This window comes from Hyposmocoma kahamanoa, unplaced genomic scaffold (assembly GCF_003589595.1).
Source record: "Hyposmocoma kahamanoa isolate Upper Pololo Valley unplaced genomic scaffold, ASM358959v1 190, whole genome shotgun sequence".
Classification (NCBI taxonomy): domain Eukaryota; kingdom Metazoa; phylum Arthropoda; class Insecta; order Lepidoptera; family Cosmopterigidae; genus Hyposmocoma; species Hyposmocoma kahamanoa.
The window spans coordinates 396,830-412,980 of NW_020653718.1; the positions used below are offsets into that span (position 1 = coordinate 396,830).

At 35.5% G+C, this 16,151-nt stretch overlaps 1 long non-coding RNA gene across 1 annotated transcript; it reads right to left on the bottom strand.

Annotated features, from left to right (window-relative positions):
- Positions 1-9,042: 9,042 nt before the first annotated feature.
- Positions 9,043-13,937, bottom strand: LOC113226411. The gene is made up of 3 exons (XR_003310093.1): positions 13,803-13,937; positions 11,992-12,116; positions 9,043-9,441 (listed from the first exon to the last, which is right to left on the bottom strand). It is a non-coding gene; the product is annotated as an uncharacterized LOC113226411 (long non-coding RNA).
- Between the last annotated feature and the right edge of the window lie 2,214 nt (positions 13,938-16,151).

The following is a 16,151-nucleotide window of genomic DNA, read 5'->3' on the forward strand; positions in this document are numbered from 1 at the left end:
TAGCTTCCACTCAAGAAGGCTTCCAAGACATTGTCTCCCGAATATACGAAAGCAGCAGAAAAATGGGACTCAAGATGAATGTATCTAAGACTAAGTTCATGGCTGTCATGTGTGGACCCAAACCTCACTCGACTATACTGGTCGGAACTAACAGTGTGGAGAGAGTCCAAAAATATAAATACCTTGGATCGTGGCTAAAAGACTCTTGGGAAAATACCGAGATCTGTGTGCGTATCTGTCCGGGCATTTTTTGAAACAATGAGGAAAGTTTTAAGCAGCCGGCAGCTATCTATTAAACTCCGCACTAGGCTCTTGCAGTGTTACATCTGTCATTCATTCTTTCACCAGTCATTCTTTGTAGATGCGACTCACGGACCATAAAAGAAGACCTCAGGAAGAAACTTGAAGCGTTCGAAACGTGGTGCTATCGCTGAATGCTCCGCATCCGTTGGATGAACAAAGTCACAAATGTTGAGGTCCTTTGACGTATGGTGAAGAAGGTGGAGTTGGTACGCATTGTCAAGCAGCGGAAGGTTGTCTATTTGGATCATGCACTGCGACATGACAGATATCACCTATTGCACTCTATGATGATGGGCAGAGTAGCTGGGAAGCGGAAGGTTGGAAGAAGGAAAATGTCATGGTTCTTAACATCAGGGAGTTGACCATCAAGACCGTGGAACAACTGTTCAGGCTAGCTCTAGACAAAGAAAGATATAAAAAACTGATTTCCGGCCTCCAATAATGGAGAGGCACTTGAAGAAGAAGAAGATTTTAGCGTACAATATGGACAGTAAACTTTAAAATAGATCCCATAAGACTGCACCTGTTTGAGTTCGTACTTTGCGATATACATGGATACAGCTTTGCCACGTGCGTGGGATATTACGCACGACCTGCCATTCAGAGAATAAAGAGGTTCGTGATGGAATAACGACGTACGTCCTACTGTGTTTCACTGCCACACATTTGAAATATCTCATGGCGTGTGACATATCCCACAGCTTAAGTGGCGGGTGACGTACATTACCGCGTGTTTATTTCATTATGTATTGTAATTTATTATACATAGACATTTATTTAGATCCTTTGTCGACAATTAAAGTACAATAAAGACGGGTACTCACTAGCGAGTTCAAAACGTAACCGTTGCATGTTATGTTACCAAAAATCATAGTGTGTACGTGGTTCGCGAGTTACCGCCAGCGGAACGCGTGCGGTTCGCAGTGAGCCGACACGATAACCAGGTACTCGTTCTAGCGAGTGAAGACTGTTTCACGAGTACACACTAGTACCTCGTTATTGTATCTGTAACGTTACAGTTACAGCTCACTAATGAGTACCAGGCTTATCATAATGAAAAACAGAATTACGATAGATTTTAATAAGGAACTACAACGTACTGTAAAGTTATCCGCTCACGCGATACATGCAGCCGTAGACGCATACCACACCTAGAGTTGCCGGTGATGATTTTATACCGATTTATCGGATATCGAAGTTATAACAGGTAAAAAAACTAATATTAATTGCTACTTCGGTAACTACTCTAGCAAACCATAAAGTTTTTAATGCCTGGGTCTGTCATTTAAAAAAAATAAACTACTTCAAAAATACGTCACGACAATCGTGTGTGTTATTGTTTGGGCTGGTGATATCGGTGTTTATTTATTGAAAAGATACCGTAAGTAGCGTTTTTTAAGTTTACCCTGAATATAAATGTTTATAAACTATACTTTAAGGAATAATTTCATAGTAAACGTTAGAACCACTCAATCGGAATATTATCATATTTATCCAAGTACACCAAAAATTTCATTAGTGCTTTATAAGTGCAGGATTTGCGATGCATTACTGCATTTTATTTGAGATGTTTTTGTTGGTAGTACGACGGGTATTTATTTAGCAATGCAGAATAATAATTTTTATTTATAAAAACTTGTATTTAAACTGAATGCTTTTCTAATTTGCGAACCCAAATAGCCGCCATTTTGCGGTAGGAGGAGCGCATCGCGTGAGCGGTTATTCGATGCTTATTAATATTTTTAGTAGCAGTAGAGCTCTTTCGTCCAGGGAAGTACTGCCACCTTACCTATTTCAGCCGCCAAGCGGTAATGTGAGCATTACTGCGTTCCGGCTTCGAAGGGTAAGGGTCCCGGTGAAATTATAGACACATAGGATTTGTCACTTTATGCCTCAAGGTGACGGGTACAGTGGCAGTGCCCCTAAGAATTTTGCGATTAAAAGCTCTGAGTGGCACTGCAACTGTTATGGATAGGCGTCTCGAATGGTGATATAAAAAAAGTAAAGATTTATTTGTTATTATTAACAAACAAACAATAAACCAAACTAAGAATCTAACTGAAAATATAAATTAAAATTTAAAAAGCCCGTGTACAAAATAGTGTACTCCAAACAACAATAAAGGTATCATTTGTAAACGAACAACTCATTGAGACCAATTTAATGAGCCCATACGGTAATCGAGGAGTTGGATATATTACAGACTCTCCTAGTTGCAGCGTCAAATCAAGGTTATAATATATTATTGTAATGTTAAACAAACTTTGAGACATACATAATAATGCATAAGTATTCTAGTGGATTATTGAAAATAAGAGTTCGTCCAGGGTAGTACTGCCACCTTACCTATTTCTGCCGCCAAGCAGTAATGTCAACATTACTGTGTTCCGGTTTTGAAGGGTAAGGGTGCTGAAGAAATTACAGGCACATAGGACTTGTCAACTTGTCTCATGGTGACGGGCGCAGTGGTAGTGCCCCTCAGATCTTTGCAATTTAAAGCTCTGAGTGGCAATCATTGACTTACAAATAAATGGACGACGGGTCTAATACAAAAACCACGAAAAAAATGTCCCAAGTCAACCTATTCGAAATTTAAATTGTTATGTCATCGCAGTATCGCGCTGTCCGTAAAACAAATGAAGACTAAAGCGGAGTGTCGCGCTCTGTATACGATTTTAGCGCCTTACAAGTGCGGACACTTTTTAGCGCGGACCCGACGTCCATATAATTGTAAGTCAATGGTGGCAATGTAACTATTATGGACAGGCTGTCGTGTAGCTTACCATCACGCGCACGACTTGTTCGTCCCGTCACTTTATGTTAGAAAAAAAGTTTGCTTGTTATTTATATTTTTCAATTTTGTGATTAAATTTTATATGTATTCTATTCGATTTCTGTAAATATGTAATTTTTTTTTAATAGTCTAGCTTGAATTAAACTTTCATTTTTCTAAATGCTAAAATAATCGTTCTTTATTTCACTTTCTCAAATTGTGAACTACTTTTTGCGGCTACTTTATTTTTTTGGTAATTTTCAATTATTTTTGTAAACTGCCATATTTATTAACTAATATTGTCAACAAGCGAGCGAACAATTATAAAACCTGGTAAGTACTCAAATAGTATATGTAACTGGAAATAAATAAATTGGTAAAAACACAATGCTCTGGCGGCCCGCTGACAACGATTGACAAAGGTTAAAATTATACGTCGCTGTGAGCGAACCACTGCACCAGCCAATTGCCAACAAATATTAAGCTTCCCGAAGTTTGTGCAAAAAAAAAACAAAAATCAAAATTGGAAAAAAAAAACAATAAACGAATTTTGTGAAAAAGAATCAAAAAACAAAATAAAAACACAACAGGTCCAAAAACTAAGTTGGCACAGTGTTCATTGGAGGTATCGAAATTATTATTGGCTATGATTTTTGAGAAATCTATGAAAGTTTTATCACCCAGTTAGATACCTTTACAGCTACCGACCCTAGCGAGAGATGTCTCCATTCACTGTATTTTAAATTTTTATTGACTTAATATTCAATTGTTTTTGTGAAATTACTCCACTAGTTTGTTATGATTATTAATATAAAGATCGAACAGTCAGAAAAAATTCCTTCGATCCGGCCGGATTTGAACCGCGTCTTCTAGCATACTGTGCTAGACGCTGTACCAGCTAAGCCACGGAACGCTCACGAATTTTTCTACGTGCTTGTTGTCGTGTCTCTCTATTTGGTTTTTCAACGACTTTTTATTTATAGCGCCTAATCTATGAGAAACCTATGAAAGTTTTATCACCCAGTTAGATACATAATTTAAAAAAACTGCTTTCAGATCAGTCCATCCATTTGGGAGCTACAATGCCACAGCCAGACAGACTTTTTTTTATACAATATTATCATAGTGACGGGACCAACAAGTCATGAGCCTGATGGTAAGCTACACGCCTGTCCATAACAGTTGCAGTGCCACTCAGAACTTTAAATCGCAAAGATCTGAGGGGCACTGCCACTGCGCCCATCACCCTGAGACATAAGTGAACAAGTCCCATGTGCCTGTAATTTCACCAGCACCCTTACCCTTCAAAACCGGAACGAAATAATGCTGACATTTCTGCTTGGCGGCAGAAATAGGTAAGGTGGCAGTACTAACCTGGATGAACTCTTTCACAAGGAGCTCTACTGCCACTAAACTACTTCTCTACATAGAGGCTGTAGGCGGGAACTACACCTACTGTTAATAAGTGTAGAATTCGGCAACCATAACACCCGGCCTTGCGGGCAATGCCGGTGAAGTTTTAGTGGGGTTTTCCCTCCCCTATGGAGGAGAATACTCCATAACTGGCGAGCCTCCCCAGACTCGGTCGTATGCGTAAAGCATTTCTCCACCGTAAAAAAAGGCGGGAACTATGTAAAAAGCACTTGGAAATCACACTGTAAAATTTACGGTAAATGCGATTACTGTTCACGAACGGGTTAAATTTTCTATAATAATAGATTTTCTACTGCTACTAACTACGTCGGCGGTTAAATAACACTACTATGCTTACCAAAGCCTTTAGTTATATCGAAACATGAAGCAAGAAAACACACAGTAAAACCCAAACTTGAAAACCCCATTACGGTGCTCTAATAAATCTATCTTAACGCAAACAGATTTGAAACGCATAACACTTGTATGTGCAATACAGTGTACACAAATTTGTCACTCGAATAGGAAGGAAAATTGTAATGTATTTTTGTTTAGCATCTCTTACTCATCGAGGTTCTAAAATAGCAACCGTATGATAGTGCAAAGCGATTTTGTAATTTGTTAATGTTTTATTTTTATTAAATTATGTGATGGGGCGAATGAGTATACCCTAGTGGCGCCAGGCGGCACGCCTATACATAACAGTCGCAAATACCTTAAGGGCACTGCCACTGTACCCGCCACCTTGGAACACAAAAGTTGACAAGTCCCATGTGCCTGTAGTTTTGTGACGATATTGACCTCTTTCATTGTCACCCTACCTTTTTGTCACCATCTTTATTAGGACCTGGCCACTTCATTTTCAAATTTTGAATCGTTCTCGAATTCCTTCTCCTTCTACTGTCTTTACGTCAGTTCGTTCCGTCGCCAATCCCATCAAAATTCTCAAAACGAGAGGACGTGCTTAAACATCATCCTGATACAAAACTCAAACTTCACGTGATTTTGCTGTTTCTAAATCATTAGATATACGTATTATGCTATTTTAGGGTTAATTACCTGGCCTGTTTAGTAGGGAATATTTTATACTGATTGTACTTTTCTATTTTTGTCATTTGATTATTATAGCCTTTTAGTTTCTGTTTGTAAATAAATTATATGAACCGAGTCTTTTCGTGCCATAGATCTTTCTGTTCGCTAGCCATAGTTTTACTGGCTAAGCTTGAGGCCATAGCCAGTCACGCTGCTCCAATGCAAGTTGGAGCACTTTACACATTTCCTAACGACCCAAAAGTGTCGCTTATCCCATTTTGCCTTTCATGATTACTAATAATAATCTGAATTGAATCAAAATTGAATAACAATGATGAGCGGTTTCAACAAAATTAGCAGAATTGGAGGCTTGGTGTCAATACGATGTCCTTTACAATTATTACAATTATGAGTAGACAATAAGATAATTTAAGCCATCGAGTATATGACCAGAAATAGAGACGATATAAGGGCCATCCATCATTGGCTAATAAGGCAAATGGGCCTTATATCACCTTTAAATATCAACTCTCGTTTGAGCTGAAATCAGAAATAGAAAACTGAAATAGTACAGCGCCAACAAACGGACCTGTGTGTACGTCTCCATATATTCGAAAAATAATTACAAAACAAACGGAATCTCTCACACACAAATTTCATCGGTAATGAAATATTAAATATGTAATTTTTCAATTTTCGTCCATTATAGCAAAGCTCAAGTTAAAGTGGTCGTATTGAAATGACACAATTGTTTCAAACAAATGAAATTGCGTCTCTATTTCGGGTCATATACTCGATGATTTAAGCAGTCAATAATGATATTTAATAATAATTAACGTAGTAACGAAATCATAAAGGTTCAGTATTTCTTTTTTAACTGTACCATATATAAAATAATGGTGACACATTGTATATCAGTATACCCTGTCGTATATACATGCATTTCCAGTCAACATTACGTTGGGCGTCCAAAATTGTGATCTAATTCTTTTTTGTTGTTTATTTAGTACCACAATACATAATTTTATGTTAATTACAACTCCTCTAACATTAATCTAGCTGCCATAACAAAAAACACAAAAGTAAACTTAGTTGGCTAGTATCTACTCACTTCATAATTTTTATTAAAAAGAAGGAACCGACTTCAAACTTTGCTTATTTGCTTATTGCTTATTTGTTTAAGGTAACAATCGGTTACCGGAAAATGCGCGAAGCCGAACTTATCCCTTACTTTACTACACTTAGAGGTCGAATATTTTTTTTTTAATAAAATGGGACTAATACTGACGTAAGTATCCTTTTTCCAACAAAAAAGAATCATCCAAATCGGTTGATAAATGCGAGACATAAATGGAGTGACTTCTTTGGGTTCTCCAGTAAAAATGGGTGTTCCGCAGGGCTCAATACTTGGACCTTTCTTATTTCTGATTTATATTAATGATCTGCCATTCTTTGTTAAAGACCATTGCGAAATAGTGTTGTTTGCTGATGACACATCCTTGATTTTTAAAACAGACAGACATGACATTAACTATGATCGTATTAATGATACCCTCTCTAAGGTAGTTTATTGGTTTAAAGCTAACAATTTATTGCTTAATGCCAAGAAGACAAAATGTGTTAAATTTGAATTACCTAACGTAAAATCGACTAGTCCAAGCATAGAAATAAACGGAGAAAAGTTAGACCTTGTTAATAAAGCAGTCTTCTTGGGAGTGACCTTAGATAGTAAACTTCAGTGGTTTCCACATATATCGTTCCTGGCCAGCAGATTAAGCTCCGCTGCATACGCAGTCCGCAGAATACGTGAGCTTACCGATGTTAGTACTGCTAGACTAGTTTACTTTAGTTACTTCCATAGTATAATGTCCTACGGGATTCTCATGTGGGGTAAAGCGGCAGATATTCAAACCATATTTGTATTGCAAAAACGAGCGATTCGTTCTGTGTACCGTCTAGGCTCTCGGGTATCTATCAGAGAAAAGTTTAAGGAGACTGGTATCATGACTGTGGCATCACAGTACATTTACTCAAATATTTTATATGCCCGTAAAAATATACATAATTTCAATAAGAAAGAAGATATCCATAATATTAAACTTAGAGCTAAGTCCAAACTCATGGTACCACGATTTCGTTTAACAAAGGTAAACAACTCTTTTATGGGGAACTGTATACGTTTTTACAATAAGATTCCAGAGCATATATTAAGTGTATCATTTCCTAAGTTTAAAAACTACATTAAAAATATTTTGATCGAAAAATCATATTACAAAATTGAAGACTACGTGTTCGATAAAGATGTATGGAAAGACGACATGGCTCCAGAATCCACACAAATTTGATTCAAAGTGTATTCCATAGCATTTAAGTTTATTTGAAAAGAGCAATCCCTAGAGTTTCTTGCTCGTTCTTCTCAGGGAGGTCAGCGTAGTGAACGAGCAGTAGCTTAAACGTTTTCAAGTGTAAATTTATTTTACCTATGGAATAAATAAATTTTGACTTTGACTTTGACTTTGAGAGTAATCGCATAAAACGGTACCCAACTTGCAATTATTTGAAAAGTTGTTGGATTTCGAAATAAGTGCCATATTCGTAATACGCACACCCAAATACTTACTTCAAAAGTGATACTCGTTTTGCATTTATTTGAAAAGTAGTGTCCGCCATCTTGGATTAAGAAATACATTCCATTTTCATAATGTTTACCACCAAAAATTAATTTTTGAAAATTTATGTCCACCATTATGGATTTAGAAATTAATACTATATTCGTAACAAGCACTCCCAAACACCTCGAAAATGATACCTATAATTATTGATGTTATTTGAAAAGTCCAGTACGGCATTTTGGATTTACAAATAAATGCCATATTTGTGTGTAATGAGCACCTACCAAAGCACCGTAGACGATAGCCATCTTAATTTTAATTGAAAAAGTCGTGTCCACCATCTTGGATTAAGAAATAATATCATATTCGAATAGATAATGACAATGAGTAAAAACTCATTCTTCAATTCTCAAACTTCTTCATCTAAAAATCATACTCAGCGCATCGGCGTCGCAAGGGTCCGCCATTTTGCTTTATAAAATATTAGCAAAATATAATTTTATTACCTAAAACTCCAAACAAAATAAAATTATTTGACCCACCTTTCTTCTGTCTGCCGAAACTGATGAAATTTAAAATTTTTATTTAGGCGAGGTGATGATACGTTGTCTCTAACAGAACAAACATCTTATATACATATGTACCGTTTTCCACTCAACAAATCACTACAACGGTCACATGAAGTATTTAACGGAAATGCCGCAACCCTGACTGGTGTGTCGCGAGCGAGTGTATAGCAGTTCGGGCTCGTACCCGCCCCTGTCTCGCCTCGCATGCCCCACACGATAGCTCTGTCTAGACGTGTCCGTTAGCCGATTGTAGGAATTAATTGGTTAGCTGTGTCCATAGGTTAGGTTAGGTTAGGCAGTTAAAAGCAGGCGATTAAATTAAACAGCAAAAGTCACATGAGTTATAATTTATTCGTTTTGTTTTATAATTACTTATATCAACATATTTCAAATTTATGTTTTTTTAGTAGCGTTGTTTCAATTTTTATAATCATTCTTCATTCTGCTCATGATTTAAACAAAATTGATATTTATTCTTCTTCTTTGCGAGCCATGGTTTTCTTTGAGCTCTAAATGTTATAATCTAACATTCATCCGCGTGTAGACAATCAATAGTGTTACATAGTCGAGCGCCATGATTTTACAGTGTAATAATAACTGTAATAACACAGATCTATTTATTTTATTTTTTGTGTTTTAATACGCCTATAATTTCAGCGTACGGAGTATCTTCCACGGGCCTTGGCCGATCGGTTTGAGATGTTGGAAAATCCAAATTTGCGTATGTTAATTCGTTACCCTGAAAATAAAACAACTGGTCAGTCATTTCATGTTTGACAATCTCGGAGACCCGATAGTCTCGGTGTTCTGTGTTCCGACGAATTTCGATGCTTTGGTGAAGAAAAGTTAAAGTAACGTTTGTATTTTTCTTACCTAAGTTAACCTAATTTAAGGGTATTATATCGTGATATCAACAATAGAATGTTCTGCCAATTAAGCCATGGAACGAATCAACAGTTATTATGAATTTTCCTGTGTCCTTGTTGCAGTTATTTATTTTTGGTTTTATAATGATTTTTTTGCCGTAGCTCTGTGTGAGAAATCTATTTCTTCATCCAGCCGGATCGAAGTTATTTTTCTTAGTGTTCGATCTTTGTAATAATAATTTATAACAAACTAGTGGAGTAATTTCACAAAAAAAAATTATGGTAGTACAACATCGTGACATTCAATAAACTTAAAAATAACAAAAGACTGTGTAAATGTACAATAACAAAAGAATGTGTTTAATAAATGAGCTAATTTTAAAATAAAAATCGTATCTTTGATATAATAAGGTCACATCTGCAAAAAGTACAATTTTTCAGGAGAGAGGTTTAAGTTTTAGATTCTTTGAATGAAATTAGTCGATAACTTTTGCGTGCTTATTTTTTTTTAATATCAGCTTAAATGGGAGAGTTATAATATTTTACATTATAGGTTTCTTGAAGTTCGTATTATTTTTGTCACTTTCACGCGATAAAATTTAAGCACTTTGACGTATGATTGTATGTGGTTTAATTGTAAGAAAGGTACGAAATACGTAAATAATAATATTAACAATAATTAACTTTGAGGTGGGCACAGTCAATAATGATCATAAACATAAGCCTCGTTCAAATGTCTGTCGCCAAAGTTTCTCACAAATGTTACTTTTCGAATTAGTTCACTTCATTGTTAAGGGTACGCAATTAAAGTAATTAGTAATAAGCCTCTACCGCAAGTACAGTTAGTGAGGGAACTATCATTCAGAGCGGATCGGTGATGGACTGTGATTCATCATCATCTAAATTGTAACGAATTCAGTATTTTCTATTTTTATGTTTTTATTCTAATTTTTACCGCATTAACATGCTCTTGTATAATTATCAACTTATGACGATCCTTGATGGAGAATGATATTTGATATGTAATTTAATGACAGCAATATTATATAATGAATTGTTAATTTTCTAATTATTGTGTGCTTTTCCTTTTTGTCTGACGATCTCAATATAATTTCTTATACTTTGACATGTAGTGCAATTTATACTGTAATGTTATATTTGAGAAATAAATGAATCTGAATCTGAATCAATCAATAGTGTAATATTTTATTTTAACATCCCGTAAAAAATGTCGTACCGTCAAAATTGCCAAAAACTGTCCATGTGGGAATGAATGTAATGTAAACGAGCGAATAGAATGTCTCTGATAGGTTTCGAGTAGTGAATGGGTAGAGTGAATGAATGGCAATTCGATTAGTTTCATTTAATATTTTCGTTACGTTTTGTTTTATAATGCCAAGAGACGGGATGAATAAGTCATGCGCCTAGTGGTAAGCAACACGCCTATTCATAACAGTTGAAGAGCCACTCAGAGCTTTGAATCGCAAAGGTCTTAACCGCCACTGCCCCCGTGACCTAGAGACATAAGTTGACAAGTCTCATGTCATATAGGCATAATTTCACCAGCACACTTGCCCTTCCAAATTGGAACGTAATAATGCTCATATTATTGCTTGGCGGCAGAAATTGATAAGGGAGCTCTACTGTTAATACATTGACTTATAAATAAATGGACGACGTGTCTTATACAAAAACAACGAAAAAAATGTCCCAAGTCAACCTATTTAAACGTAGTGACATGTCAAGGAATATGAAAAAGCTAAAACGTTGAATTTAAATTGTAATGTCATCGCAGTACTGTCTAATATTGCTTGCTTCGCTGTCAGTCGAACAAACGAAGACTAGAGCGTGAATGACGCTCTGTATACGATTTTTACACGCCCTATAAGTTCGGACACTTTATAGCGCGGACCCGACGTCCATATAATTGTAAGTCAATGTGTTAATAAGTAAATATGTGAAAAAATTGGTTTCCTTGAAATTATTCTCGGTTTATTGCCAAGGTAAATCTTTTGAACCGACGTCTTCTTGCGTACCGTCCAGACGCTATACCAACTAAGCCACGGAGCCGTAGCGCCGCCTATGAGAAATCTAAGTATTTCGTCACCCAGTTAGATGCCTTTACAGCTACCAGCCCCGGCTAGAGATGTCGCTATTCAATGCATTTTAAATTTTTATTGAATTGATATTCAATTATTTTTTATGTGAAATCACTAAAAAATAGTTGGCTAAAAAGTCGTTGAAAAACCAAATACAAAAACATTACAACGAGCACATAGAAGAATTCGTGAGGTCCGCTGGTACAAACCATTTGATTTTGGTAAACTGTGGGTCGCCAGTAAGTGTTCTTTGGGCTGACCTTTGACATAACCATCGCGAGCATACCTAAATTGTCATAGTTAAAAAAAAGCAGAAAGACTCACCCTTGTCAGTTCGTTATTTATAATTTTTCGATGTCTCCTTATCGCGAGTACCACCAAAAGAACTCCGACTATGACTAGAATTGCTAAGAATACTAATCCATAGATAACAAGCATTGGCATTTTTGCTGTGAATAAGAACGAAAATAAAATACCTTTAAATAAACAACACAAAGGAGATGCAAAAGGTCAAAATAATAATAATAATAGACAACATCACAAGTAACTAAAACACTTTTAAGAAATAAAGCTATTTTTTTCGGATCTAAATCGCGTATATTTGTTTTTCCAAATATTTTCGGATCTATAAAGGTCCCATGGTCACGGATGACTGAAAGAATAGACAAATATTTTTTTTGTTCCTTATTAACGTCATTACGTAACTAAACTTATAAATAGCTAACTTGAATTTTTACTAAAAAAACACCTTGATAAAAGACTGGAGCTCAAACTAGGTCTTAACCTGTGTGACAGATCTCCAGGCTCCCACCTCCAGATAAAACTGTTCTACTAGGTGCCTTAACAATATTTGCAACAGTAAGAAATAAATTAAAAAACAAATTAAAAGTAAAATGAACTTGTTAGTAGGGTTACCTGTCACAAGCTATAAACATGATTTACAGAATTTTGTTTCTCCGAAAATCTTTAGACTTTTATTGAATAGATTTTGTTTCCTTTATCCGAAAACACGTTACGGTTTTTTTATTACACCATTTAATATTTCACTATTTTGACATATTGACAAGTTCTACGTTTCCCGATTGCCATTTCCACCAATGGATCTAACTCAATATTTTGTTTTTGTAAAAAAAAAACGATATCCATAATACATTTTCTTTATATTATTTCTTATTACCGATATTTAGCGTGTTAGAACATGTCGCATAATACAACTCGTAAAATTGACATAGTGCAAGTTAATTTGATCGAGTTGTAGTACCCCACTTCCCTCGCTCAAATCGTGCGGCTTTTTCATATCCTGACCTAACCCGAACCTACAGGAGGGTGTCGTACCGGCTAGGAAATGCAAACAAATTCGGTTCTGGTACTCACTACGATTCAGTTACATGTTATTTCTTGAATACTGAAGACCATTGTTTTTATATTATATTTTAGATGACAGTCAAAAGATAGCACGTACAAAATGGTTTGATAAAATTCTGTAAGTGGGACTTGCAGTGCATCAGCAAAGTATAGTCCAGAAATTTGGAGCTTTACGGTAAAATTGTAAAATTGCACGGCGATATAATTTTATCGAAGAATAATATATCGAATCGAATTTTCAGCAATCTAAGTTATATGGAAAAAAGACCGTATTCGACCAAACAGACTTCTGCCCAAAGCATACATATGCGTAATAATTATTCTAATAATACGTTTTCGGACAAACGATGCTCCTGCTGTAAGACATTTCTGTGTTGCAAATTTTAGCTAAACCTGTCGTCGCACTAATGAAAAAAAGTCGAACTGTGTTCGGAATAATGAAATTCGGATAAAAGAAATTCGAGCTTGTGATAGAGTAACTGTTAGTTGGGCTGTTGTACGTAAAAAAACATGGGCGCTACGTTCAAATCAGGTTTTCTCTCCTTATTTCGGAAAGCAATGCTTTACTGTTTTTTTTTTTAATTTTGAACCTTGATTGTACGAAGTTTTCATTTACATTTATACATTTTAGTGGCCCGTGACAACCATATTGTAGGGTTGTTCCCTAGACTTTGTTGAACAGTACAGTTCACAGTTAAATGTTTAAGTATATTAAAATTATATAATAAGCATTTAAATCAATGCATTTGTAAAACTGATTTATTACTTACGAGAACTTGAGTCCACTACATATGGATTAGCATCTAGTAACGGTTTACCATCTGTAACGCTTTGCGGATTAAGTGTAGTTTCGTTGATCCCCTCTGTTGTTGATTCTGTAGTGGTGAATTCATCTGTAACGACGATAATTACAATAAAAGCTACTTGTGACGAATTTTCAACTGCATAGAGAATAAATTCTCAACATTAAATTATGTAGTACATTCAGAGGCTAGCCAGTTTTCTTCCTAGTTTCAGTTTATAGTATATAAGCTTTTATTGTACCTTACCTGTATATATTATCTTATTGTCTAATAATTAATAAAGTGACTTAATCTAATATAATACAGGTAAAACAAATTGTAAATAGAGCTATAATTTTATTAAAATCAACAATAAAAAGGACACTGTAGCCCCCTCCCATGTCCTTGCAAGCGTGGCGGCGCAGGCACTGTGGCCAGAGCGGCCGAGAACCGCAAAAGGTTCCAATACGCCAACCTTGCTCAGTGCTACAGCTTTGTACCTTTTGCGGTTGAAACCTTGGGACCGGGACCTGGGGGCCACAGGCGAAACTTCTAGCGAATGAACTGTCGGATCGCCTCGTAGAAGCTTCCGGTAACCACAAGGCTGGCAGTTATTACCGCCAAAGAATAAGTTTACTCGATGAAATTTTCTACATAAACTTTCTTACTTTTTTCTATGTATCTACCTGCTACTATATAACTTTAGGAAAATAAACAAATTATTATGCGTCTCATAAAAAGGAACCTTAATTTTCTAGTTTTCTTAGTAAAGCATTTCTTCATTTTAATCTTAGAACGTAATAGTTAGAATAATTTAGAATTTAGAATAATTGTGTAGTTGCGATGCCTAAACTAAGTAAATGAATACCTGTATTTTAGGCATCTCGTTTGCTTCATGAAATTTATTAAAGTTATACACGGGGTTGCACATCTAGCGTGCTGTAACCGTAACTATTGACAGTGTTGGGCAAAATTTAATTGTTCTGGCAATTAAAGATTGACAATTAATCAATTGTCAATTGCGAAACAGCAATTAACGATTGATCAATTGTGAGTTGCGAGAACCGCAATTAACAATTAATTAATTGTAATTGCGGTTCTTCCAACTAACAATTGATCAATCGTTAATCGCGTATATCTACAATTAACAATTAATCAATTTTCAATCTTTTCAATGTTTTTGATTAACAATTAAAACTGACAATTATAATAAATTTGTAGGGCATATGGGGGTGGGTTAGGTGGTCGGTTAGGGGGTGGATAAGGGGGTGAGTGAGTGGGTGAGTAGGTGGGTGAGCGGGTGAGTGGGTGAGTGAGTAGGTGGGTGAGCGGGTGTGTGGGTGGGTTGGGTTAGAGGGTGGGTCACTCACTCTTAACCGCGAATTGATTTAATTGCAATTGATGTCAATTGAATTAATTTTTTAATTTGATTGAATTTCTAATTGAAATGAAATGAAATGAAATATTTATTCGCAAGCAAACACGGTAAGAAAAGATATTATTATACAAGGTGTCAAGAACACGCGTTGCACCAGATACTGGCACGCAAATATTAAAATAAATTGAATTGAATTGAATAAATTGAATAAATTGAAGTTAAATAATGTCATTAACTAAAATTTGTCAAACTAGCAATGTCACATAAAATTATGTAAAAATGCCATTAAATAGCAACAGCAATAAAATCACAAATTAAACAATATCAAAGAAGTAAGAACAGCTCAAATATAAACAAAATGTCAAATACAAACAAAATGTCAATTTCTTTTTATTATTAAAAGATCTTTGAAATCGTATAAACACAGATCACATAGCAAATCAAATAACTTTTTTTAAAATATTATTATAATCTTTTAATAAATCTGCGATAGCTGCAGGCAAAGCATTATATATTTCTATGGACATGTTATAGCAATTCCTATAAAAGCAAGTAGTCTTATGTGAGAAGCCAGCTATGCGGTTTGGATATCTGGTTAAAAAATTACATACTTCACGTTTCCTAGTAAATAAGACCAAGTTTTTTTGACCAACATGCATACTTCATATACGTACATGGCGGGAAGCGTTAGAAGATTTAGCTTTCTAAAAAACGGTCTACAAGTTTCGAGCGGACCTACTCTACATATAGCTATGACACATTTTTTGTGGATAGCAAATACACGGTTTGGCTCTACGCAGTTATTATATATCCGCTCACGCGATGCGCTCATCCTACCGCAAAATGGCGGTTATTTGGTTTCGCAAATTAGAAAAGGATTCAGTTTAAATACAAGTTTTTATAAATAAAAATTATTATTCTGCATTGCTAAATAAATACCCTTCGTACTACAACAAAAA